Below are 26,699 nucleotides of genomic sequence, written 5' to 3' on the forward strand. Positions count from 1 at the left end.
GGAGTATAAAAGGAAGACGTTCTAGTTGCTTTAGTGCATGATCGTGAGAAATTCAGTCGAAAGCACCCTTATTAGTCGATACATTTTGAGCGAAATTGTATACACAAAGAGTGTCTATACTTAGTGATACCTTGAGAGGAAGTGTGGTAGATCATCTACAGAAATCAGGGAGAATAACGCTGTAACATCTCTTTGTTCATAGTGGAATCAGCCAATAGGCTATCGGTGTAGAAGAGTGGACGTAGGCTTGAAATGGCCGAACCACTATAAACCGCGTGTTCGATTTTCTCTTCTCGGTCAACTACTTTGATTATTGTTTGTCTCAAATCTATCAACTGTCTAGTATTGTGCAATTATCGAGAAAAATCCTTTATATACCTATTCAGCCCCTCTCTAGGTACTTATACTAGCTATATCAATTGGTATCGGAAGCGTGTACTCACTTTATTTGAAGTGTTTCACTTCGAGTAAAGATCCATGGCTAGTATGCTAGCACCGGGGCTGATGGAAGGAGCAAGCAATACCGTACCACCTACTTTGATGGAAAGGATTACAACATACGGAAGAACAAGATGAAAGCTTTCCTGCGATCAAAGAGGATCCTACGGAATGGGACGTTGTAGAAATGAAATGAGTACTCTACCAGTGTCGGTCTGCGAAAGAGGGGAAAGAAAGCTTGTTGAGACCGGTGAATGACTCGGGAAAGAGATAATCAAGAGACAAGCACTCGATGCGCAATTCTTTATTTTATATTGTGCTTTGTCATTTGAATATAACGTAATATCTTCTTGTTATTCTGACAAAAGAAGTTTGGGACAGATTACATATCACCTATGAAGGAATAGATCAAGTGAAGGAAGAATTAACATTCTCCTCGGTCAATATGAAGCCTTCAAATAAACCAGGAGAATCTATAAGCTGACATGTTTAGCCGTTTTACGAGATATTGTCAATGGTCTTGAGAATCAAGGACAAACAATTTCTGATCCCATGAAGGTAAACAAGCTACTTGCGTGGACTCTCCATGGATTAGAATCATATAAAGACTTCAATAAGAGGACGCGCGAGTATGCCACTATCTGTCGACGGGCGATTGGAACTCTTGATCTTATGAAGTGGAGCGAATTAATGAAGATGAAGATCAAAAGGTAAGAAATCCATTGCATTAAATCAAATGATGATTCGATGATACGGATCTGAAGATGATATGAATGATGAGAACTTGCTCTCATGATAAGAAGATTCAGAAAACTGAATAGAAAGGAAGAAGGTTCAACTCAAAGAAACAAAGTTTTCAAAAGGCAATGATCAGTTTGTAGTGATGAGGAGCAAACAAAGATGTAGTTTGCTTTGAATGTAAGAAAAAGGGACTACAATCGATACTGCTTGTCCTCTTGAAGAAGAGGAAAAGCTGAAAAGTTTCGAAAATTTGCTGAAAGCCGACACAGAGTGATACGAGTGAAGAAAGTGATAATGAATATGCCAACCTATATGTCTTGATGTCAGACTCGGACTCGACTGCAGATCGGACTCGGAACGGTGAGTCGAGGCAAGTAATTTTAAAATTCTGTCAAAGTTTCTAAATACATTGATGAACGTGTTTTAGTCTTAAGACTTCTCTCAAAAGAATTTCCGAACAAAAAGGAAAACTCAGCTCTAAAACAAAAGGAAAACGTTTTAGAAGAAGAGTTAAAATTTTTAGACTTGAATGTTTCCACTCTTAAAGAAAATGAAGATAATCTTTTAAAAGAAAATGTCCTTTTAGAAACTGACTTATCAAATATTTCAAAGAAATTTTCAATAGGGTCGAAAAACTTGAAAAAATTCTTTCAGCTCAAAGACCTTACTTCAATAAGTCCGGTCTAGGTATGACAGCGAAACAATTCCCTTGATTGATTTTCTAAAGTAAAAAGAAAGAATTAAGGAAAGATCCTCGAGAGAGGCTTACAAAAATCATTTCAAGAAAGTTTTTGTAAAGTACGTAGGTCGAAATGCCCTCGGGTGTTCAAAGTCTTTGATCCGGATCACTTTGAAAAAGAGTGTCCTATGGTTTGGCCTGTTAAAAAAGTATGGGCTAATACTTATTTATCTTACTAACACCAAAGGACCAAGAAAATTTGGGTACCAAAGAAAGCTTGAGACTCTCTTTTAAATGCGGAGTTTAGTCAAGAAAAATTGGTATCTTGACGGTGGATGCTTAAGACACATGACGAGGAGACTCAAATTGCTTCATAAAGCTTGTTCAAGTAAATGGTGGAAAAGTTTCATTTGGAGGAAATAAAGGAAGTATTGTGGGATTTGGGCTGTGAAAATTGGAAATCTCACAATAAGTAATGTTTCCCTAGTGGAAGAACTCAATTACAATCTTCTAAGTATTAACCAATTGTGTGATACGGTTTTAAGATCTTCTTTCAAGAAGGAACATGTTACGGAACAGTGCTCTCCAGTCTTTCATGGGTCAAAGACATGGAAATATCTATCTTACGGATGTGAAACCAAATGAATCGCAATGCATAATCTCAATTCAAGACGAAGCAAGCTTATGGCCAAAGCTTGGTCATGTCAACATGAAGCAATTAGCCAAAATCTCATCAACGAGCTTGTTCGAGTCTACCCAAATTACCATACCAAAAGATTGATCCATGCACTCCATGTAATGCAGGAAAACAGGTAAGAAATTCATTTAAGCCAATAAATCATGTCTCTACTAATCATGTACTACGGTTGCTCATATGGATATCTTCGGACCAACCGGAGACCCGAGCATTGGAGGTAAAAATATTGCCTAGTAATTGTGGACGATTACTCCGCTTTACTTGGGTATATTTCCTTGCAAGTAAGTCAAAACCTTCTCGTATTTTGAAAAATTTGCTAAAGGTTCAAAATGAAAAAGGATGTGTTATCTCAAGTATAAGAACGGATCATGGAGGTGAATTTGAAAATTTTTACAAAATTTTGTGATGAATCGGCTTTAAGCATGTGTTCTCCTCTCCATATACTCCTCAAGCAAAATGGAGTTGTGGAAAGAAAGAATAGATCTCTTCAAGAAATGGCTAGAACTCTTTTAATTGAAAGTAAGATTTCTTCACGATTTTGAACTGAAACTTTTCAACAGCATGCTATATCATCAATAGAGTCTTCTTAAGACATTCTAGAAAAACCCCTTATGAGTTATTCAAAGGTAAGAAGCCTATTGTTTCATACTTTCATGTGTTCGGTTGCAAATGCTTTATATTGAAAAATGCAAAAGATCGAGTTGGTAAGTTTGAAGAAAGATCAGATGAAGGCATCTTCCTTGGATATTCTACATCAAGCAAAGCCTACGAGTCTATAACAAGAAGAGTAATCTGTGGAGGAGTCAATGAATGTCAAATTTCAAGACTCTCGCAAGATGAATCAATCGGAACTCATCATGAAGAGTTACGAACGCTCGAGACCCTCCAAAGCTTACAACTCAAGAAGCATCTCGGACTCTGGAAGACCAACATCAGGTCGTGAAGATTCAAATAAAGAAAGAGATCATCAACGGACAAATCAACCTTGACTTGGAGCATAAGTCCGGTCATCCCAAGATCTCATTATCGGCGAATTTGAAGGTCGCACCAGATCCAAAAGGCGTGAAGAGTCTAGTCTTGTGGCTCTCATTTCTGAAATTGAACCAAAGAGCATAGAAAAAGCTTTATCGATGAAAGCTGGATTGAAGCTATGCAGAAGAGCTTAGACAGTTCAACATTAATGATGTCACAGGAATTGACATCTAAACCAAAAGGTAAAGCATTGTGGAGCTAAATGGGTGTTCGGGAACAAGATGAATGAGAAAAGGAAGAGTCGTACGAAACAAAAGCAAGACTCGTGGCCAAGGGATATACGCAAGAAGAAGGAATAGACTATGATGAGACTTACACACCAATAGCAGGTTAAGAAGCTATTCGACTATTACTTGCATTTGCTTGTTATAAAATTTCATGTTATTCCAAATGGACGTCAAAGTGCCTTCCTAAATGGATTTATCCATGAGGAAGTTTATGTGGAACAACCACCGGGGTTTGAAGACCCAAAAATGAACTCGTCTCCAGTGAAAAGGCCTTGTATGGTTTAAAGCAAGCACCTCGAGCTTGTACGACCAGACTAAGTAAGTTCTTAATACATAATGGTTTTGTCAAAGGTAAAGTAGATACTACTTTATTTATCAAGGAAAACAAATTTTTTACTTGTTCAAATATATGTGGATGATATTATTTTTGGATCCTCTAATGAAAGTACGTGCAAGAAATTTTCTAAGTCTATGCGGGATGAGTTTGAAATGAGTATGATGGGAGAGTTAACATTCTTTCTTGGTCTTCAAGTAAAACAATTGAAGGAAGGAACTTTTATTTATCAAGAAAATATGCTAATGATCTTGTCAAAAGGTTTGGGTTGGAAAAGTGCAAAAGACCGACATACCGATGTCAAGTTCTTTGAAGATAGACAAAGATGAAGAAGGAAGAAAGTTGATCAAAAGCTATACGGGAGCATCATTGGTTCACTTCTTTATCTGCACTTCTAGACACGACATTTTGTTGAGTGTTTGCATCTGTGCTAGGTTTCAATCAGTCCTAGAGAATCCCATCTCGGTGCTGTGAAACGTATTATTAAATACGTTGCTTCATCTTCAAGCATCGGTCTTTGGTATCCTAAGAAGGAGACTTTAATCTTAAGGGATATTCGAGATGCGAATCTGGCCGGTTGCGAGAGTTGATAGAAAAAGAGCACTTTGGGAACTTGCAAGTTGTTTGGAAGCAGGACAATGTCTTGGTTTCGAAACAAAGAAACGTGGCTCTCTCAACAACATAAGCGAGTATGTAGCTCTTGGAAGTTGCTGTTTGCAAATTCTATGGATAAAACAACAGCTACAAGACTTTGGAATTGAAGACTTGCAATGAGAAATTAGATGTGACAACACCAACTGTCCCAATCTCACTAAAAATCCAATCCTTCATCAAGAGCAAAGCATATAGAGATTCGACATCATTTCATTAGAGATCATGTTCAAAATGGAGAAATCTCGATTCAATTTGTTGATTCAAAAAATCAACTAGCGGATATATTCACAGAAAGCCTTTGGAGAAAAATCAATTGATTTTATCCGTTCCGAGACTCAACATTTTGAAGCTTGAGGAAGTTAAAGTCTAAAGACTCTCCAACCCTTAGACCCGAGACATTCATGGCTATAGGCGTAAGTTGTTATTTTATTCAATCTCAAAAAGTACGATCATTAGTTCGGTTAATTTATAATTTCCGTGAAAAACTGAATCTTGTCTTTTCAAAAAGATTAACTTCTATTTGGCAATTATCGATTTTAAAAGGCGTCTGTTCATTTTCCTTTGTGCCGATTGGTTTTCCTTTTAAAACTGACTTTATATATATAGTTTTCTGCTTAAACTTCAAAACCCTAAAAGGCATTCTCCTCCCAATCCTGTCTCTACTTCGTGTTTATCTTGAAAGTTGTCATCTTTTCTTGGGAAGCGAGTAAAGGAATCTTTCAACGACAAAGAAGGATGTCTTATTCGAGAAAATCTTCAAGAATTCGCGACAGGGGACCACCGAGAATGAGGGAGGGGCCTACCCATTTCGATCTCAGAAGAGGAAGATTTACCGAGTCAGCAACGAGTAGATTCACTCTCCACCACGTCACTCTTCACCATCTACCCCACAAGGTGCGGGTCAACAACGAGGAAGAAATAATCGAGGACGCGGGCACGTAAGTCCAAAACCCTCTTTTATTTACAAGCTCTATCGTGCGTTGAAGAGCATGGGACTCCACATTTGAACTATAGATGATTTCCTTAAAGATAAGAATTATGGGAATGAGTATATCTTTTGCGACGAATGGAGGATTTGGGAGGCTCCCAAAGGAAAGGGAGGAAGCACTTGCGAACATTCAAGTGACCCTCGTGTATTGGAATGAGATAGTGTGACCGGGAGCGATGATGATAAAATGTTGAGTGAATTTCAACCTAGAATGGGTGTTGCTACGAAGGTGAAGGGAAAAAGGATGGATTTGTTTAAATCGAAGGAACAGGAGAATACGTTTTTCGAATTTGTTGAAACGGGGTGATAAACCCAGGAGTGTTGATTTCGATTTCTTGGATGCCATTAATGTGAACTTAAGGGAGAAGTTCAATCTACTTCAACTTGAGCAATTTTGTCAGATACCCCAGATGGTTATGCAATTGACAGCATACTTCTATTCGAATCTTAGCTTTTTAGATGCGAATAGAATATCCTTCAGTGTTCAAGACCAAGTACATGTGGTAGATGTGGACATGTTGGCGGACATAATTGGAGTTGAAAAGAGGACGATATCAACCGATCAAGGTTTCAATCACTCGTACCACATTGGAACTTGTCAAAGACAAAGAATCTGAGAAGGAAGAGTTACCTACACAAGAATGCATGCCACAACATCTTGCTTCACAAAATTGTGATCAAGATCGAGGCAAAGTCTACATCCAAGACGACGTGTCTAACTCGGCGAAATTGATGTAGCGATCAATTCATGGAAGAGTTCTCTCTCCCTCACACCATTCTCTTTCACATGTACGGAGCAATGGTGAAGGACAGGGCCAATTGCCTTATCAGTCTTGTGACCAAGATCTTCGAACACTTGAACATTGAACCTCCACATACTCTTTGTGTTCGACCATGCGACAAATGGTGGTGGTTTGAAAATGCTGACTAAAATGCGTTTGAAGCAATAAGGCAATGGAAGAGTTCAAAGTGAAGACTCCAATATCTTAGCATCGAAAGGGAAGGAGCCCATGGGATTAACCATCCAAAAAAGAAAGAACTCTTATCTTGGAGGATGAAGATGAAGAGGAAGATCTCACTATCTCTGCATTGAAAAGGACTAGCGTTATTTTGAATCAACGAATCAGAGGAAGAAGGAAAAGAAGCAAAGGAAAAAGAACATGGAGAAAGAAAAGAGGGACAAGCAAAACGAGAGAAGCGGAAGACAACAAGAGAAAGAGAAAGAAGTGAAGAAAGAAGATCTGAAGAAGAAGAAGGAAAGCGATAAAAGAAAGTCTGCGTGAGATGAAGCTAGAAAAGGAATCCAAGACGTTGAAGAGCATGACCATCACTCTTCCCAATTGAGGTCCTAGAGATAGGGAGATGGCGAGCAAGGAAGGACTACCACATGCTGTCAACGGTGAAGGTGTGAGTCGCTCTGAAGCAAATCGAAGATTTTTAGGGCTTCTCAAATGCCTGAGGAAGGACATGATACGTCAACACCAAATCACTCTTGATTACAGAAGTTCCATCGTCCCTCATTCCTGCCATCCGAAGAGCAAATGCGAGCACACCAGCGAAACAATACCGCCAGATTTTCGTTGTATCCTTGATGTTCTTGGAAATGCAGAGGTCAAATCTATGCTCACGGTGGAAGACTTCAAGTCGAAGAATGCTGGACAAGCATCTTGTTACCAGGCGGATCAAATGAAAGACCTCGCTCTTCAAATTCAAGCCAATGCCAAGGAGAAGAGGTGGCTCATCTACGGGAAGACTGAAGGAGAATTTTGAAGGCATCGTCTAGTCGATGGGAGAATTTTTATTGTGCGCGTTCCCAAGCTTGGACTTGACTCTTTCTCACCTTTTTAATGATGACAAAAAAGGGGAGAATTGCAATTTGAACTCTTTAAACTTTGACTTTAAATTTCTTTTGTGTTTGAATGTTTGTTTTTGAGTATGACTTGGGTGTGAACTTGAATTTGACTGACTTGGGTGTGGATTTTGATGTTTATTTGTTGCATTTATATCAAGTGTTGTTGTATGGTCTTACAGAACAGATTTTACGTGGATCAAGAGTCTAGTTGATTTATTAATCTTTATGAGATAGCTATATTGCTTGAGTAATGTTTTGCAGGTCAAAGTTGTTCAAATCTCTGAGGAAAGTTTTGTCACCATCAAAAGGAAGTGTTGGAGAAATCTTTCGAATATTTTTCAAGTTGACAAAACGTTTCTATCATTCTGAATGAAGGATAAATACAAACATACATTTAGAGTCGAAGACTTTCAAATCCCCACAGACTCGGCACTCAAGACTTAAGACTCAAAGACTATTCTCATTGACAATTTTCTAAACCGGTGACGAAGGCAATCGAGCCAAAGTATTTGGTTGAGGATTTAGTCTTATCCTCCGGAGAAGATCTCTTGGCTGGATATATATAACGGATTCTTTTATTCATAATCAGATCGTTTGAAGATCCGATGGTCGACCAGAAATATTCTTTGAAGGTTCTATTCTTGAAAACAAGATCTGAGTGTATGGACGAAACGAGGATTGATGGGCTATCGTCGGGGTTCCTCAATAGCTCGAATGATCTTCTTGATTGATTCCGTCCAACGGAGTAGGTGGAGGAATTCCTTTGGTAAGTGCCAATGACGTATGATGGCATAAAGGAGTATAAAGGAAGACGTTCTAGTTGCTTTAGTGCATGATCGATAGAGAAATTCTGATGCAGAGCACCTTGATTATTAGTCGTATTTTGAGTGAAATTGTATACACAAAGAGTGTCTATACTTAGTGATACCTTGAGAGAGTGTGGTGATCATCTCTATGCTTGAAATCAATGAAGAACATCTTTGTAAGACATCTCTTTTGTTCATTGTAGATCCAGCCAATATGGCTGTCAATGCATAAAAGTTGACTATTCTTGATAAGCCGAACCACTATAAACCGCGTGTTCAATTTTTCTCTTCTCTGGTCTTACTTTGATTTTATTGTTTGTCTCAAATCTATAAACCTCTCTAGTCTTGTGCAATTATTGAGCTAAAATACCTTTATATACCTATTCACCCAAAGAGATGAGGTACTTAAACCTTATATGTGTCGACGTTCCCAAGGTTCAGATCCAGCGACCTGAGCCGACCCTCGCCCCGCCGTCGCCAGGCCCCTTCCGGCATTGAGCGGGGCGCCGGCAGCAGCGGTTGAGCATTAGCCCTCGGCCGCCTCCCCATTGATTTTTTTAAAAAATCAATTATTAATTCTTTAATATTTGACTAAATTTAATTTCAAAATTATTAATTTAAAATATTTTAACTGAATTTAATTTTAAAATTATTATTTTTAAACATTTTCTACTGATTTTAATTTAATTTAATTGACTTTTTTATTTTTTGCCACTTTGGCCAAAACAATGCCTTTTGCCCACGTCGACGTGCGGTGTCGTTTTTGAATTTCGATCTCTCCTACCACCATTGCCACGTCGACATTTTGGCCAGATCATCATTTTGCCTTCAAATTCAAGTGAGTCTAGTTTTAGCTGAATTTTTGACATTTTCAAGATCAATAGCTTTTCTTCTAACAACTATCGTCTCTTTAAAATTCTTATAAAAGGATGGTAGTGAAACTAACAATAAGAGAGCGTGATCCTCAATCTCAATATCCATACTTCTTAATTAAGAGATAATAGCATAGAACTCAAAAATATGAGACTTAAGATAAGCACCTTTGGCCATGCAAAGAGTGAGAAGTTGTTGCTTGAGCCTCAATCAATTGGTGAGGATTTTATCAAAAAAAATATCTCCAATTTCTTCCATACACCTGCAACTATTTTCTGATCTAGTACTTCCTGCAGAACTTCATTCATGAGACACAACTGAATAGAAGACAGGGCTTTTCATCCAATTCTTCCTAAGTTTCATCCGATGTGCTGTTCGATTTCTTCCCTTTCCCAAATAGAGTTTTCTTCAAACCATTCTGCATAAAAACAGCCAACATGTGAATTTGCCATAGGCTGAAATTGCCACACCCATCAAACATCTCAATATCAAATTTTGTGGTTGAACTAGAAGCTACAACCAAAAGATCAAGAAATCCTTTGGTTCTGATACAAGATTGTTATGATAGATGCAGAAACTATAACGAAAAAAAAAAAAAAAACCTTTGTGGGAAAAACCACGAGGAACGGAGAAGCAAAATCCACTAGAAAATTCAAGGATTGTAAAAAGTGGCTCAAAAATAAAGACTTTCTGTTTTTGGTAAGGAAAAAGACTCTTTCTGTTTCAACTTCTTAAGCTAATAAATTGAGAAAAAAATATTTATATTGCTCCCAAACCTAACGTTGGTCCAAGCTCATAGAGAATTCAAGACATACTCAACAGAAGTTAAGCAGATAGTGGGTATGATCTGTGCGATTGTTCATAGAAGTCTTATGCACTGGAAGATTAGATTTATTTTTGTGGAGGTGCCACTCTGGCTATCCATGTTTAGTTTTAGGATCTTACTTATTCTCCGGTTTTCTCCTTTCTCAATTTTTATGTTTGGATGAAAAGTATGGAACCAGTCAATCTTGATTTGGAACTTAGGCCAGATTCTAGTAGCTTGCTGCGATTCATCCCATACAAAAGGTGCGACACAGTATCAAGGTTAAATAGAGTAAAGATGCACTAGAATTTCTTGAAAAGAGATTGCAATTTGATTCTGATTCTCAGCCAGACTGCATGAGGAAAAAAGTTGATAAAGGATGCTTAATTATGTCCTAATGCATGGTTGACTCAGCTGGGGTTTGAGAATGGCTTCAGTCAGATCCAGACAAATGAATCTTGTCAATGCATGTCTGAATCAGATGTTATTTTCATTACGTGAACAACGTTATATGTGGATAATAATATTAAATTCTAGTTGTTATGCCAATTGGATATTTTATGCGAGTATCCAGCCTTTTCTTGAGATATTCTTTTCAAGTTTTATCATAAATCATGACTTATATCTCTGGACAAGTTGCAGAGGATAAATGATTTATGGAAATGGAGATAACTCTGCTTTTTGGTCACTTGTAGATGTGGACTGGAAATCCAATTGATGGCTGTGCAATCTTTTGGCGTGCTTCAAGGTAAAATTCTTTTTCCCTTCACGACTGTGAACAATTTTCATTTTGATTGATCTAGCTCTGTCGAGCATTAATTTTCAGTGAGCTTCTTCTTGGCTTTCTTGTTATGCCTCCCTTCTTTATACCTCTTCTCCTTTCTCTCTCTTTCTCTTTCCCCTTTCCATGGAACTTTTGGCATGCTAAGGTGTGTGGTCATGGTATGATTAAATCTGCTAGAAGCATGATGCCTACACGAGTGCTTTAGCTCTAGCTGGTCTAGGCCATGTTAATGATTCATTTGATGAGAAGTACCTTCAGTTTTGCCCACTGTCAATTTGTTATTGAAGAATATGGGAGTTTATATTCCTTCATTGGCTTATATTCCTTCCTTCACGTGGCCTATAGTTGGAGGATTGACTTTTTCTGTGTTTGATATATTCTATTACATCAATTGTGGATATGGATGGATATTAGATGTGTGCTAATATTAATTTCTTTTTTGCATGATTCATAAGATCACGAGCTTATTAATTTGCAACAGTGCCAATTTCTTTTATCTTCTGTAAGAGATATATATATATATATATATATTCTCTTCAAATTCCACACAGTTTTCCAGATTATAGCAAACTAATTTGGAGAATGTGGTTATGAACTAATATTTATTTATTAGGTTCAAGTTGCTTCAGGAAGAATGCATTGAGTTCAACAAGCTGGGGCTCCCGTATAATGTTGCTCAGATATGCGTGCTTGAGGTACATCAAACCTAATATAAATGGAGATAAAAAGAACAGGGACATTCGGTGTGATTACTTAGACCTCATTTCATACTCCCAGTTTTTCTTGATGGACAGCTAGTGAGTGAAAATGAGACTGGAAATACAGCACATCAATCAGCCAGGTAATACTAAGATCTCTCTCTCTCTCCAAGCCCCGATCAAACAACAAAAGACACACAAAGAAATGACCAGTACATAGCAACGAGGATACAATTACATAATAAGGATGGACACATTTCGTGTTAAGTACTAGTAATAGAAGTTGAGAAAGCTATACAAAAATCAGTTAGCTTGTTGCTCTTCTCCTCTTAATCAGGCCATTTAGTCTCATTTTCAGAATTGCAGAACCAACCAAAGTGCTTGCTGCTTCTTTCTTCTATCTCATTTCCGTGTCATGCTTTTATTTCTGGTTAGATACAGTTTTTGAACATCAAGAACAATGAAATATTTTGCCAAGTGTGGCTGTTCCTTTGGCATAATTCTATAAAAGAATAATTTTATGACTTTCATTAACATCTGAAAAGCTGTGGTACATTCTTCCTAGCATGATAATTGTAAAGCTGTTAAAATGAAAAGAAAAACTTCCATGGTAATATTGAAACTTAAGAGGAAAAAGTTGATATTGAGATGCGACTGCAAGATTAATTTGCAGTCTGAAGTGACCCTTTGTAATAGGAATCTGTTGCTTCCTGGTGCCTATTTTGATGATTATGTGTATTGTTGAACAGGTGGTCAAGTTTCTTTGCATTCCTTTTTATTTAGAAGTCACGATAACTTTTATCATTTTTGTGTTTACATTTGGTTGTGTCATTGACAGTTCAGCAGGTTCTACAAAGATTGTGGTCTGTAACATTCACGTGCTCTACAATCCTAAAGAGGAGAAATAAAGCTTGGTCAGGTAGTTGATGTCTTCCAATGATTAATGGTTGGATATCCAGCATAATATTCTATCATAAGTATTCTATTATTTGTCAACTATGTTTCTGAATTTGGAAGCTGGGCGTTTTTGTAGTACTCTCAAGGTAGGCTTTTCCATGTCCAGCCAAAAAAAAAAGGAGGTTGAAGGAAAGAGAGATATAGAGAAATGACCCATAATTAATAAGGCTTGCTTACCTTCACCGGGGATAGATGAGTTGAATTCATTAAAATTTGGAATACACAAGTTGAGCAGAAAACTCTCTATATATTCACTACACACTCACAATTGCGAGAAAATCAAAGAGATTTATCGCTATACAAAATAGGAAATTAAAAATAACCAAACTGTTCCTAAACCCATGGCTTTCACTGCAGACCTCCAGAAAAATCTCAAGTCAGTTGACTCAAAATATATCAGCTTGGGTCAACATTTGTCCTGGGTTCACACAAACTCAAGTTGCATGGGAATGAGTGTTGAGTGTGGCTATGGGGACATTAACTTCAAAGTAAATTACATCATATTGCAAAATTGCTTACAAGCTAAAAAATCATGATGAACATCTGAAGAAAGATTGTTAATAGTATCCAAAAAGCTAGATTCGCATGCATATTGCTTTTTAAGAGTGAACGATATATATTTGTATCTTCACATTTCCATGTTCTATGTACAAGTTTTAAGTATTTATATTCCGATTCCACGAGTCCCACATTGAGTTCAAGGAGAGGACATACTGTGGGATGGTAGGTTACATGTGAAACTCTTTGGTTCAGGACAATACATATTATGTTACTCAACACCCTGGGACTCAGTAAAGATGATCGAGATCTTTTTCTATTTAAAAGTGTTTTATACAACGTATTATGTTTAGATAAACCTAGGTGTTCTGTAGATAAAGTAGTTGATGTTGATATTTTGCATCTGTTCAACAGGTAAGGGTTCTTCTCGACAGGGCTTATGCTGTCTCCCGACCTTGGGCTGATGCTCCTGTTGTTCTTTATGCAGTAAAGCTGATTTAGTTTGTTCTCCAACTGAGTCAACTTCTAATACGTCATTACAATCTTCTCCTTATGCTGTACCACAGTCCTCTGTACAATTTCATATCCAAGCAGAAGGTAAGTTTTACTTGTTAGATTACCTTTACAATTATTTCGGAAATGATGTTGGCATGTGGGTGGTAGTGCTGTGTGCCTCTCAATTCATTTGTGCTTCATTTGATTTGGCAGTTAAGTTTGTCTGGACTAGATAGAGATAAAGTATCTGGTCAAGCCTCTGCAGAAATTCTCCCAATAATACCAGATAGTCAAAACACTCCATAAGGTTTGGATCAGATTTTAAAGCTGTAAGAGGAAACTTTGAATTTGCCGATGGTTCTGATTTAAACATTGTTTCTTCTTCACGAAATTTTGCAGTGGTCAAACTCAGTTCTGGGTGGACTACAATAAGCTAAAAGATTCTACCTTGGATGAGCAGAAGCAGCGGAACCTAGATAACAACAAGGAAAATTCTCTTAGTGTGGATGAACCGTCTCAGCATAGGTGTACAGACAGTGACCCAGCATCCTCTGCTAATTCTTGCACCAACAGGCAGACTGCAAGTGACAACTGCAAACTAAATCAATCCAGCAGATGATGATGCAAATGAAAATGGATGACCTTCCATACTTGTTTGGACAAAGAACCAAACTCAAATACTTTGGTTGGGGAAACTGTGTTTCCTCTTGATGATGTCAATTCAAGCAAAGATAAGTGTACTTTTCAGATGGCTTCTTCATGTGTCACTGAGCTATCTGATTTAGATAATTTGCAAGCAAAAGATTGCACAGATGTTCTATGGACATCTTCCTTTATGGGCGAAGACTGTACTAGTGGGGTCACTATAGATGTTGAATCTCTAGATTCAAATGATGCAAAGATACTTCGCTTGTCTTGTCGTGCCACAAGTCTACTTCTGGCAATGCTGAAACCGCTTTTCAGAAATTGCAGGGCATATAATATCTCCACCAGTCAATGACAAACAGGATAATATTTTAACCTCACATGTTGAGTTACTTGGGGATACAATGGATGGCTCAATGGATGAGGAGCTGAAGAAGTTGTCTCTCCATGAGCCGGAAGAATGAAGCATGCAAGTTGGATGTTCTTGTGAGGATGACGCCACATTCTTATCTGCATTACACAACGTAGGAGGTGCAGATTCCTCTCCTGTTAGTAAAATTGTCAAGGAGTTTTCATCTGGTTTGGAATTTAAGCCTGTTGAAGGAGAGATCTCTACTTATGATCCTTCATTGTGGACACCAATGGAGATAGCTACAGCAACTGGCAGTGCAGATTGTCTTTTTCTGGAGCATCCTCAAACTTAAGAGCACATATGCCGAAGTAGAGGTAGATTATACATTCTTGAGATTCTTTCTTGATCTGTTTATTTTAGTATACTTGTATAATAGACTGCATAAAAGGAGTCTAGACCAGTCTAGACCAAGATATCAATGCATGCATCTATGCACGATTATTCTAGCCAACTCAGGAAGCTAAACTTTCTCTGCTTCTCTGTGCATTCCCTTGATCATTTCGCTGCTGACTTTCATGATAACAGAGTTTCCCCGTATGAAATTTTAGAAATATGATATTTTCCGTTGTTCCTATCTGGTTTTGCCACACCTAAATAGATGGTAAAGAACTCTACAATTGATTAGATGCTTCCTGATGCATCTGTGTTAACAAATATTAGTTTTTTCTACTATATGAAGAGTGCTACGGCTGAAAATATTTTTAACTAAGAATGTTCTGGTCTGAGGAGATAGTATTTGTATAATCCTTTGAAGAAGCTGGATGCATTAGTATTTATAAAGGAGCTAAAGTGGATTGAGCGGGAGCAGTAATCAAGATAAGGTGATCTACTACTATGAACTGCATTGCTATCCTCTGGAAACTAGTCTTCACAATTAGGACTGCACATAGTTGTCAAGACTCAAAAATCACAGAGAACTACTTGTTTCATAGTGACATGTTTGAAGTTTGACATCTCATATTTACTTCACCTGATGGAAATTTGCAGGAAAGATAAACATTTTTGGCAAATATTTGTTCTTTCCTGATAAAGATAACAGCATTCAATGGTGGTTAACTAAAATCCGAAAATTCAATGGAAAAAAAGTAGAGTGAGGATTCTACGAGAAGATTTACCTTCAGTTCAGGCTCAGGCTGATTGATGTACCAAATCCAATTAGGCCTTTTGTTCAGGAGTTCATAGAACGGGCGATGGTCCAGAACCCAGCTCGAAGTACAGACACTTCCCAAGATCAGAGATAAGCTCTCTTGATCCCCAAAATGGCTTCTGAGTTTTCTCGTCCTGAAAAATCGAGAACTCCCCTCCATGCACAATAACCTGAATACCTACAAAAACAGTTGCTATCATTTCACACTACAAGCTCAAATGCAAGTCTTTTTGCGATATTTAAAATAAAATAAAAAAAGGCATGGGGGGTCTGAATTCATTGGTTTCAGAAAGAACCTCAGTTTAAGGTCAGGGAGGAAACTCTGTCGAATGGAAGACAGACACCCATCTGCTCGATAAGCAAGTCACCGGTTTTGTCAATTGTATAATTGGTCTTGAGAACTCTAGTTTTGATTTTTGACTTCAACCTAGTCGTCAGATAGGCTGAATGACAGGAACACATGACCCATAACACAACATTCGGTGGTAGTTCCTTGCAAAGGCCATGGAGGTCAGTCAGTGCGCTACTCTGAAATTGAATTCCTCATCCCTTGTGAGCACCTGGCTCACTTAGCCTGGTGGATACAACGAGACCATGTATTCGAACTAATTCAGAGGTGAACTCAGTCTAATTTGGTGTAACTATTGAAACCAAACCAAGACGGTGAAACAATCAATTTGGTTGCAGGTTTTACTTTTGTCACAAAGAGAGGATATGATCCTCATGTTATTTCACAGAAACAATATGTTTTATGCGCATCTTTACACGTTTCTTGTTTGAGAGGAACAATTTTTTTCTACTGTTGTACAATGACTATTGCTGCCGTAACAAATAGGTAAATTATATGCATCAGTTGCCCAAGTTCCAAGTGCTTCAGTAGATGAAATGATCATTAACTTTCTTAACACAAATCTAAGGTGACACTAGTCCAGAAAACATGCGACGGTTTGGCTCGAAATGATTGAGAATTATAGCTAGATAGTGACGGCCGGAAATATTTTATGCAGTAGTCTTATAATATAACACGTGACATTTACCAAAACTAGTCAGACAATTTGAAGAATCAAACGCATATTATTTGCAATACCCACCTTGCAAGCGATGTGATTAGTTGTCCACATTACATTAGCCATGTCGAATAAATGAATGATATGTTCGCGTGTTTGCAGTATTTAATTAAAGAAATGTTTTTGAAAATTAGCATTTTGGTGATTCTTTTCAGCTATTTTGGAAAATTTATTTTCTTTTCACCGGCATTCCTGTTTCTTGAAAATACTATGGCTAACTTTTGAGAAAATTTATTTTCCTTCCTAGGGACAAGTTTTCCTGCTATACAAGGACTATTGCCGCTGTAACAAAAAACAGGTAAATTACTTGCATTTAGCTTAATCCAAGTGCTTTAGTAGATGAAGTGATCCTTAATCCTCTTAAGGTAAATCTAAGGGGACATCGGTTGGAACATGTGGCAGTTTGGTTGAGAATCATGGCTAAGATGCGACGGCGGATAGTCTTTAATGGCCATGACATCTTCCAAAACTAGTCAAAATAGAATAAAAATCAAACACAAATTTTTTTTGTGATACCCATCATGCAAGCACTGTTATTGGTCGTCCGTGTTGCGTTAGCCATGTATAACAATGAACTATTAGTTTGACATGTTTGCTTTATTGTAATTAGAAAAATGTTTCAATTGAAGTGTGGATCTAGAATATTCTTTTCAGCTATCTAAAGGTGCTACGTTATAAACTTTATTTTCCTTTTCAATAAATAATCACCAACGTCCCTATTTGTCGATATGTGAGTGCACATGGCTAGCTTTGATGCAGTGATGGATTGGGAATATTTTTCTTATTCATAGATCAAATTGACTAATTTGTGAGGGTTTGGAACATGCTTTCTACTGTTGTACAATAACCATTGCTGTTGCAATAAGAAACAGGTAAATTACATACATCAATTGGCTTAATCTAAGTGTTTTAGTAGATGGAAGACAAATCTAAGGTGACATCAATCGAAACATATGGCGTTTTGACCTGGAATGATTGAGAATCATAGATAAACAATGACGGCTAGATATTTTATACAATAGTCTTATAATATGACTATGACATATACCAAAATTAGTTAGATATTTTCAAAAATCAAATACATAAATTGTTATGATACCCATCACGCGAACACTATGATTGGCTGTTTGCATTACATTAGCCATGTAGAACAACAATGAACTATAAGTTCGACATGTTTGCTTTATTGTAATTAGAGAAATTTTCGATCGGTGCGGATTCTGGGATATTCTTTTCGGCTATCTAAAGGTGTTATGTTAGAAACTTTCTTTTCCTTTTCAATAAGTAATCATTGACGTTCTATTTCTGGATTTGTGAATGTAGACATGGCTAGCTTTGATGTAGTTATAGATCAGGAATATTTTCTAATTCAAAGATCAAGTTGACTAATTTGTGAGAATGAAAAACAAGTTTTCCAGCTGCTGTACAAGAACTATCGCTACTGTATCCAGAAAACAGGTAACTTACATATATCAGTTGGCCTAATCCAAATGCTTTAGTATATAAAATGATCCTTAGCACTCTTAACACAAATCTGAAGTGACATCGATCTGAACATGTGACAATTTGGCTCGGGTATTGAGAATTATTGCTAACAACGATGACCAAATATTTTTATGCAATAGTCCATAATATGGGCATGACATTAAAACTAGTCAAATTATTTCAAAAATCAAACACATAAATTATTTATGATACCCATCATGTGAGCACTATGATTAGTCGTCTATGTTAAGTAAGCCATGTAAAACAATGAAGCATAAGTTTGAGATGTTTGCTATATTATAATTGGATAAATGTTTCGGTCAAAAGTGCAGATGTTGGGATATTCTTTACTGTTATTTAAAGGTGCTAAATTAGAAACTTTCTTTTCTTTTTCAATAAGTAATCACAACATTCTTATCTTTGGATATGTGACTGCAGACATGACTAGTTTTGACAGAGTGATAGAGTCATGAATATTTTCTTATTCATGGATCAAGTTGATTAGTTTGTGAGGGTGAACAAGTTATCTACTACTATACAAGGACTATTGCTGCCGTAACAGGAAACAGGTAAATTACATACATTAGTTAGCCTAATCTTAGTGCTTTTAGTAGATAAAATGACCCTTAACTCTCTTAACACAAATCTAGGTGACATTCATCGAAGCATGGGGCAGTTGGACTGTAAATGACTAATAATCATAGTTAGATAATGACGGCCTAATATTTGATGCAATAGTCTTATGATAATGGCTATGACATCTGCCAAAACTAGTCAGACAACTTGAAACAAACTTGAAAGAATCAAACAGAAATTATTTGTGATACCCATCATACAGGTGATATGATTAGTCATCCGCATGACATTAGCCATGTCGAACGAATGAACGATAGGTTCAATGTATTTGCTGTATTGTAATTAAAGAAATGTTTTTAATTAAATTGTGGATTTTGGCTATTCATTTTGGCATCTAAATGTACCATGTTAGAAACTTTCTTTTCTTTTGATAAGTAATCACAGGCGTTCCTATTTCTTAATAATATTGAATGCATACATAGCTAGCTTTAACACAGTGATAAATTGGGAATTTTTTTCTTATTCAAAAATCAAGTTGACTAATTTGTCAGGGTAAGAAACAAATTTTTTTGCTGCTGTACAAAGGACTATTGCTATTGTAACAAAAAAACAAGTAATTCTCATGCATCAATTGGCTTAATCCAAGTGCTTCGGTAGAATGCAATGATCCTTATCTCTCTAAACACAAATTTAAGGTGACATTGGTCAAAACATATAGTGGTTTGGCCCAGAATGACTTTTTAAAATCATAGCTATCAGCTTGATGAGCTGACCAGATATATTATGTAGTAGTTTTATAATATGGTCATGACATCTACCAAAACTAATCAGATAGTTTCAAAAATCAAACACATAAAACATTTATGATACCCATCACGCGAGCACTATGATTGATGGTCTGCATTGCATTAGCCATGTAGAACAATGAGTTATTAGTTTGACATGTTTGCTTTGTTGTAATTGGAGAAATGTTTCAATTAAAGTGTGGATTTTAGGATATTCTTTTTCGGCTATCTAATATTGCCATGTTAGAAATTTTATTTTTCTTTTTAATAAGTAACCACCGGCATCACTTATTTTTTTATGTGAGTGGATACATGGTTAGCTTTTGTCACGGTGATAGATTATGAATATTTTCTTATTCACAGATCAAGTTGATTAATTTGTGAGGGGTAGAGAACAAGTTTTGCCTCTTGTATAAGGACTATTGCTGTTGTAACAGAAATAGGTAAATTACATGCATTAGTTGGCTAGCCAAGTGGTCAATAGATGAAATGATCATTAACCCTCTTGAGACAAATGTAAGGTGACATCCGTTGGAACATGTGGCGGTTATTAAAATGATTGAGAACCATAACTTGACAGTGACGGCCAGATATTTTATGTAGTAATATTATAATATGGCCATGACATTTAGCAAGAAAAACTAGCCAAAAATTTAAAAAATCAAACACACAAATTATGTATGATACCCATCACGCGAGCACTATAATTGGTCATCAGCATTACGTTCGCTAGTAGAACAATGAACTATAATTTCGACATGTTTGCTTTATGTAATGGTGATAAATATTTCAATCAAAATGCAGATTTTGGGATATTCGTTTTGGTTATCTAAAGGTGCGTTGTTAGAAATTTTCTTTTTGACAAGTGAATGCATATAGACTAGCTTTGACGCAGTGATAAATCAAAAATATTTTTATTCCAAAGATCAAGTTGACTAATTTGTGAGGGTGAGGAACAACTTTTCTGATGCCATACAAAGACTATTGCTGCTGTAACAAGAAACTGGTAAATTACATGCATTAGTTGGCCTAAACAGAGTTTCCGTAGGTGAAATGATCATGTCCTCTTAACACAAATCAAATGTGACATCGGTCAGAACATGTGGTGGTTTGACTCGAAATGATTGAAAATCATAGTTAGATAGCTACGGTTGGATATTTTATAAAGTAATCTTATAACATGGCCATGACATCTGCCATTGTTTCAAAAATCAAACACATAAATTATTTATGATACCCATCACGCAAGCACTGTGATTGGTCGTTGGCGTTGTGTTAGCCACGTAAAACAATGAACCATAAGTTTGTCATTTTTTGTTGTACTAGGGAAATGTTCAGTCGAAGTGTGGATTATAGAATATTCTTTTTGACTATCCTAAACGTGCTCGTTTGAAACTTTCATTTCCTCTTCCAATAATCACTGGAAATCCTATTTACGGATATGTGAATGCATATATGGTTAGCTTTCACATAGTGATCTATCATGAATATTTTGTTATTCATAGACCAAGTTGACTAATTTGTGAGGGTAAAGAACAAGTTTTCTGCTGTTGTGCAAGGACTTTTGTTGCTGTAACAAGAAATGGGCAAATTATGTATTAGTTAGCCTAATCTAAGTGGTTTTAGTACATAATTGATCTTAACTCTCCCCAGAAAAATCCAGGTGACATTGGTGAAGCATATGGCAGTTTGGCCTAGAATGGTGGAGAATCATAGTTGGATAGCAACAACGGGATATTGTGTGCAGATAACTTTATAATAGGGGTCATGACATCTATTAAAACTAGTCGAGATTGTTTCAAATATCAAACATAAAAATTATTTATGATACCCATCCCACGAGCACTGTGATTGGTCGTCCACATTACATTAACCATGTAGAACGATTAACCTTAAGTTCGACATGTTTTGTTGTATATTGTAATTAGTAAAATGTTTTGGTTGAAGTGCGGATTTTGGGATTTTTTGGCTATTTAAAGATGTGGCGTTAGAAACTTTCTTTTCCTTTTTAATAAGTAAGCCTTGGCATTGCTATTTCTTGATATATGAATGCATAGATGGTTAGCTTGGATGCGGTGATAGATTAGGAATATTTTCTTATTCAAAGATCAAGTTGACTAATTTGTGAGGGGTGAACAAGTTTTCTACTGCTGTACAATGACTATTATTGTAATAAAAAAAAAAAGGTAAATTACATGCATCGATTGACCTAATTCAAGTGCTTCAATAGATGAAATGATCATTAACCCTCTTAACACAAATCTAAGGTGACATCGGTTAGAACATATGGCAATTTGGCTTGAAGTGATTAAAAATTGTAGCTAGACAGCAATAATCACATATTTTATGCAATAATCTTATAATATGATCATGACTTCTACAAAAAACTTGTCCAAGCAATTTCAGAATCAAACACAAAAATTATTTGTGATACCCATCATGCGAGTGATGTGAATTAGTTGTCCACATTACATTAGTCATGTCAAATGAATGAACAATAGGTTTGACGTATTTGCTATATTATGTAATTAAAGAAATGTTTGGTTGAATTGTAGATTTTGGATATTCTCTTCTCTTGTCTAAAGATACCATGTTAAAAACTTTCTTTTTCTTTTCGATGCGTAAACACTAGCATTCTTACTCGTGGCAATATGAATTTTCAAATTTTGTTTTCAATTAAATAAATCGGGCTTTTTCATTGGCGCCTATAGCGCTATTCTACGAAGTTGATCACTCATGAGATTACTAGGCTATCGGGAAAGCCACTAAGGTATTTTAACGCCAATGGACTTGAGAAGTCGACTAGGAATCGACTATTCAGCCGTATTGATCTGCAAGGGTCATTACGGGACCGTCAAAATGATCGGGCAGGAGATAAATCGATTCGATAAAGATATGTGATTAGTATGTGGGTGATTCCACGATTGCAAAATTTTTGTCGAGACGACACTAAGATGATTTTTGTCATTTTGTACCATGTGTCCCGTATTTGAAATCTCCAAGATTTTCACGACGATCGAGAGTTACCAATGAGTGAAGATGTGCAATGTGGCTTGAAAACGATCGGCCCGCGGTCCCGTCACTAAAAATTCATAAAAGCTACCCGATAGAACTAAATCAGCTAAAATCGTCAGATTGAAATTAAAATTTAAGCCGATTTCGAAATTGAAGTTACATCGTGTCCTGATTCATTTAGGAATGTGGAAGCTTAATCCGAAAAATTTTGGCGATTCCAGATTTTTACGGAAAATAATTCGGACGTTTTGGAAATTAGCAATTCGGATGGGCTCATTTGAAGGGAATTTTGGCCTCCTGCCAAGAAAGCTATTTGGCGATGGGGATTGCAGAAATTTGTATGAGATTTTTCTACACGAAATTGGACATCTAATTGGAAAAATTCATGGAGGTGAAGCTCAATTGATGAAATTCAGAGCTTGTAGAGGCCTGGATTTTTAGCATCAAAAAATGATTATTTGGTAAAAATTTATTCTAGAAAGAAATAGGGGACATGCAATCAATGGAGGGATATTGTTGTAGACCTTCCATTTTCTTGCCCAAGCTTGCCGAGCACGCTGAACCGTTCCCATCCTCTTCGCGCATCCAGCCGCTTCCTCCTTGCTGCCGACTTACTTGCTTCACTTTCATTTTGGCTTTTTATCCCTTTCGTTTGTTCCTTCGAGGCAGCACTCTCATCGTTGTTTCTCTCTCTCTCTCTCTCTCACGCCTGCCGCACCATCTTCATCCACCGAATTTCCCTCTGCCATTCGTCCGAAGCTGCCCCACCGTGGTCCGCATCTCCGTTCAGTCAACCCTGCAGCGCCACCGATCCTCCTTTGCCTCGGTTTCCTTCGATTTCTTCATCTCTGCCAACGCCTCCACCAGCTGGCCACCTCCCTTCCTCCCCTCTGAGGCTGCTACCACCCGTCTGCTCCCCATCAATCCTATCTCCACTTCCTCTCTCGCTGCGGTTTCACCCCAGCATTCCAGCAGCCCACCGAGTCAACAAAACCGGTGAAGCTCTCCCCAACGTTGACCGCAAATCTCCACTCGTCTAGCATCAATCGACCGAAGCAGCACACGCCAGCGAAGCAACTCCACCGATCCACCTCTGCCACCGAAACAGTTTCTGCTTTTGCCGCTGCCAGCCATCTCGCCCGAAGCAAGCTTCAGCCCGTTCGAAGCCACACCAGCGAATTTCACGGCCCGTGCGTTCAGCCACATGAATTCCAGCCCATCTTTAGTCTTGGTCAAGCCCATTTGAAGCCCACAAGTTCAGCCGCTGCAGCCGTGAACTTCAGCCCACTAAGCCAAGCCGACCCGCAGACCAAGCCCAGCACTTGCTGTGGACTTACAAGGCCTTTTTGAGGCGTCAGTGTCTGTTAATGGCATGGATTCGGATTTCGGCGCGCGTGGTGAACCGGTTTTTCGCGTGGTTATGTAGCTATTAACTTCTTAGTAGGTATTGGCGACATTTAGGGATGTTTAGTTTAAATTAATTAGGGATTGGGTGGTTAGTTAAATTAGATTAGTGATTTAATTAGTTAATTATGCATATTATGTGGTTAGATTAGATTAATTAAGGCCTACATAGGATGTGTTATTTATCTAAGACGGGTTCGGAAATTTCGTGCCCATTTTGGTATTTAATTTAGCGATTACATCCTTGTTTAGTATTTTTCGGTATCTAAATTAATTAATTTAATTAATTTTAGTAATTATTTAATTATTAAATATTTTTCGAAAATTAGAGCAGGATATCCGGTGTCCGAATTTCGTGCTGATTTTTAATAGTGTGGTTAATTTCTACGGTTAAATGTTAAATTGTACAAATCGAGTCCGATTGGAATTTTAGTATTTAATTCTAAAATTTGTGAATTTCGTTATTTATTCGGAAAATACCCAGGTATCGGATTTTAATACCGAAAATAATTTTACATATCTTATATAAAATAGTGGGATTTTAAATTGGAAAATATCGGTATTTTACGATTTGATCGGCAGTGTACCATTGCACGACTATTTTGTGTGTATTTCTAATACGAATAAAATAGGTAAGAACCACCACGTGGTGACGGCGTAGTGGTTGAGCTTCGGTTTCCTTTTGGGAGAGATGCAGGTTCGAATCTACATTGTCTACCTTGTTGGAAAGGAACCCACGACTTGCGGGCGACGAAAGGGTGGTGGTGACTCTTTTGCTCCTCCCAGGTTTACTTTCCGCAAACGCGGCACATGGAGGTTCTACAGGTATCAAAAAAAAAATAAAATAAGGTAAGGTTCATCATTCTAATGGAGATATTTGAGTGCAATGCCTGGTCTTGACAGAGCCCATAATTGAGTGATCGTGTGTTGGTTAAGAGAACCGTCTTGTTGTTCGCAGACGGTAACCCTTATATGGGACGCTCTTAGACAACGGGAAGCCGGTCGCATTGGAGTTCTGGACATGTGCTCCCTTGGAAAGCCGTCTAGGAAAGATGTAGCCGTACTCAATGGTATGAGACGAAGCTTAGTATGCTAGAAGACCGCTGAAGTGAGCAGTAGTCGGTGCTATATGCCAAGACCAAAACTAGGAACGCATGATTAATTGGGTTGAACGCGTCGGATTATGGGATAAAATTGTGTGGCACGGTATAAGGCATGTCCGCAGCAATTTTGGCTATAATCAGGACCCTTGTGCTTTGTTATAATTAGTATGGCGTTCCTATTGATGAGCTTAATTGTTGCTCATGTCTTTATGGCTGTTTATGATATGAATTGTGCGACGACCTCAAGGTGGATGCGAGATGGTAAGTCCACATGGTGGTGTGATTGTGTGGTTAGGGCGTTTCTAGGTATATCACCCTCCTAATCGGGGGAGCGAGAACTTGCTGAGATTTATATCTCACTCCGTCGTGGGCTTAAATTTTTCAAGGCTGTAGAATGGAGGACTTGGAGTCGTCTAAGGTGACCTAAAGTGTAGGTCGATTAGGAATGGCTGCTTTTTGGAGAATCGTCTTTTGTAGACTTTTTGGTTGCTGACCTTTGTATATAACTCAATTAGTTTATAAAAAGCATGTTTGTTTGTGAAATTGTTGTCCTACTTTTCTATCCGAGATAGTTACTGTCAGGGGATTTTTATTATTTGTTTCCTTGTGCGATAAAATGAAAGGTCGGTAACTCATCCGGGAAGTCGCAAATTTTATCGTCTACCAAGGGATAGACACGCGCTCGAATTCAGGGGCGTGAACGGTACTTCTCGACATGTGAATGCATACATGACTAGCTTTGATGTAGTGATAAATTAGGAATATTTTGTTATTTATAGATCAACTTGACTAATTTATGAGGGTGAGGAACAAGTTTTCTATTGCTATACAAAGACTATTGTTGCTGAAACAAGAAACATGTAAATTACATGCATCAGTTGGCGTAGTCTAAATGCTTTAGTGGATAAAATGATTCTTAGTTCTCTTAACACAAAGCTAAGGTGACATCTATCCGAACATTTGGCAGTTTTGGCCTGGAATAATTGAGAATATGCAATGGTCTTATATTATGACCATGACATTTGTGAAAACTAGTGAGATAGTTTCAAAAATCAAACACAAAAATTATTTATGATTCTCATCATGCAAGCATTTTGACTGATTCGTCCCACGTTACTTTAGTGTAGAATGATGAACCATAAGTTCAACTTGTTTGTTGTATTATAAGTAGAGAAATGTTTTGGTCGAAGTGCGGATTCTGAGATATTCTTTTCGGTTATCTAAAGGTGCTTCATTAGAAGCTTTCTTTTCCTTTTCAATAAGTAATCACCAGCATTCATATTTCTAGACATGTGAATGCATACATGCACAAACGCAATGATAGATCGAGAATATTTTTGTCATTCATAGATCAAGTTGACTAATTTGTGAGGGTGAGGAACAAGTTTTCTGTTGCTGTACAAGGACTATTACTGTTGTAACAAGAAATAGGTAAATTACATGCATCAGTTGGCTTAATCTAAGTGCTTCAGTAATTGAAATGATCTCTACCCTCTTTAACA

General features: G+C 37.3%; 2 long non-coding RNA genes across 3 annotated transcripts; both read left to right on the top strand.

The window, feature by feature from the left end:
- The first annotated feature begins 10,821 nt into the window (after positions 1-10,821).
- Positions 10,822-12,502, top strand: LOC104429789. Of its 2 annotated transcripts, none has more exons than XR_005550969.1 (4): positions 10,822-10,874; positions 11,524-11,605; positions 11,688-11,751; positions 12,447-12,502. It is a non-coding gene; the product is annotated as an uncharacterized LOC104429789 (long non-coding RNA). The 2 variants fall into 2 exon arrangements; XR_005550968.1 differs by having other exon boundaries at positions 10,830-10,874; positions 11,705-11,751; positions 12,447-12,492.
- Positions 12,503-13,584: 1,082 nt separating this feature from the next.
- On the top strand, positions 13,585-14,884 carry LOC120293097. The gene is made up of 3 exons (XR_005550766.1): positions 13,585-13,660; positions 13,772-13,865; positions 13,958-14,884. It is a non-coding gene; the product is annotated as an uncharacterized LOC120293097 (long non-coding RNA).
- The last annotated feature ends 11,815 nt before the right edge of the window (positions 14,885-26,699 follow it).

Source organism: Eucalyptus grandis, chromosome 5 (assembly GCF_016545825.1).
Source record: "Eucalyptus grandis isolate ANBG69807.140 chromosome 5, ASM1654582v1, whole genome shotgun sequence".
Classification (NCBI taxonomy): Eukaryota; Viridiplantae; Streptophyta; class Magnoliopsida; order Myrtales; family Myrtaceae; genus Eucalyptus; species Eucalyptus grandis.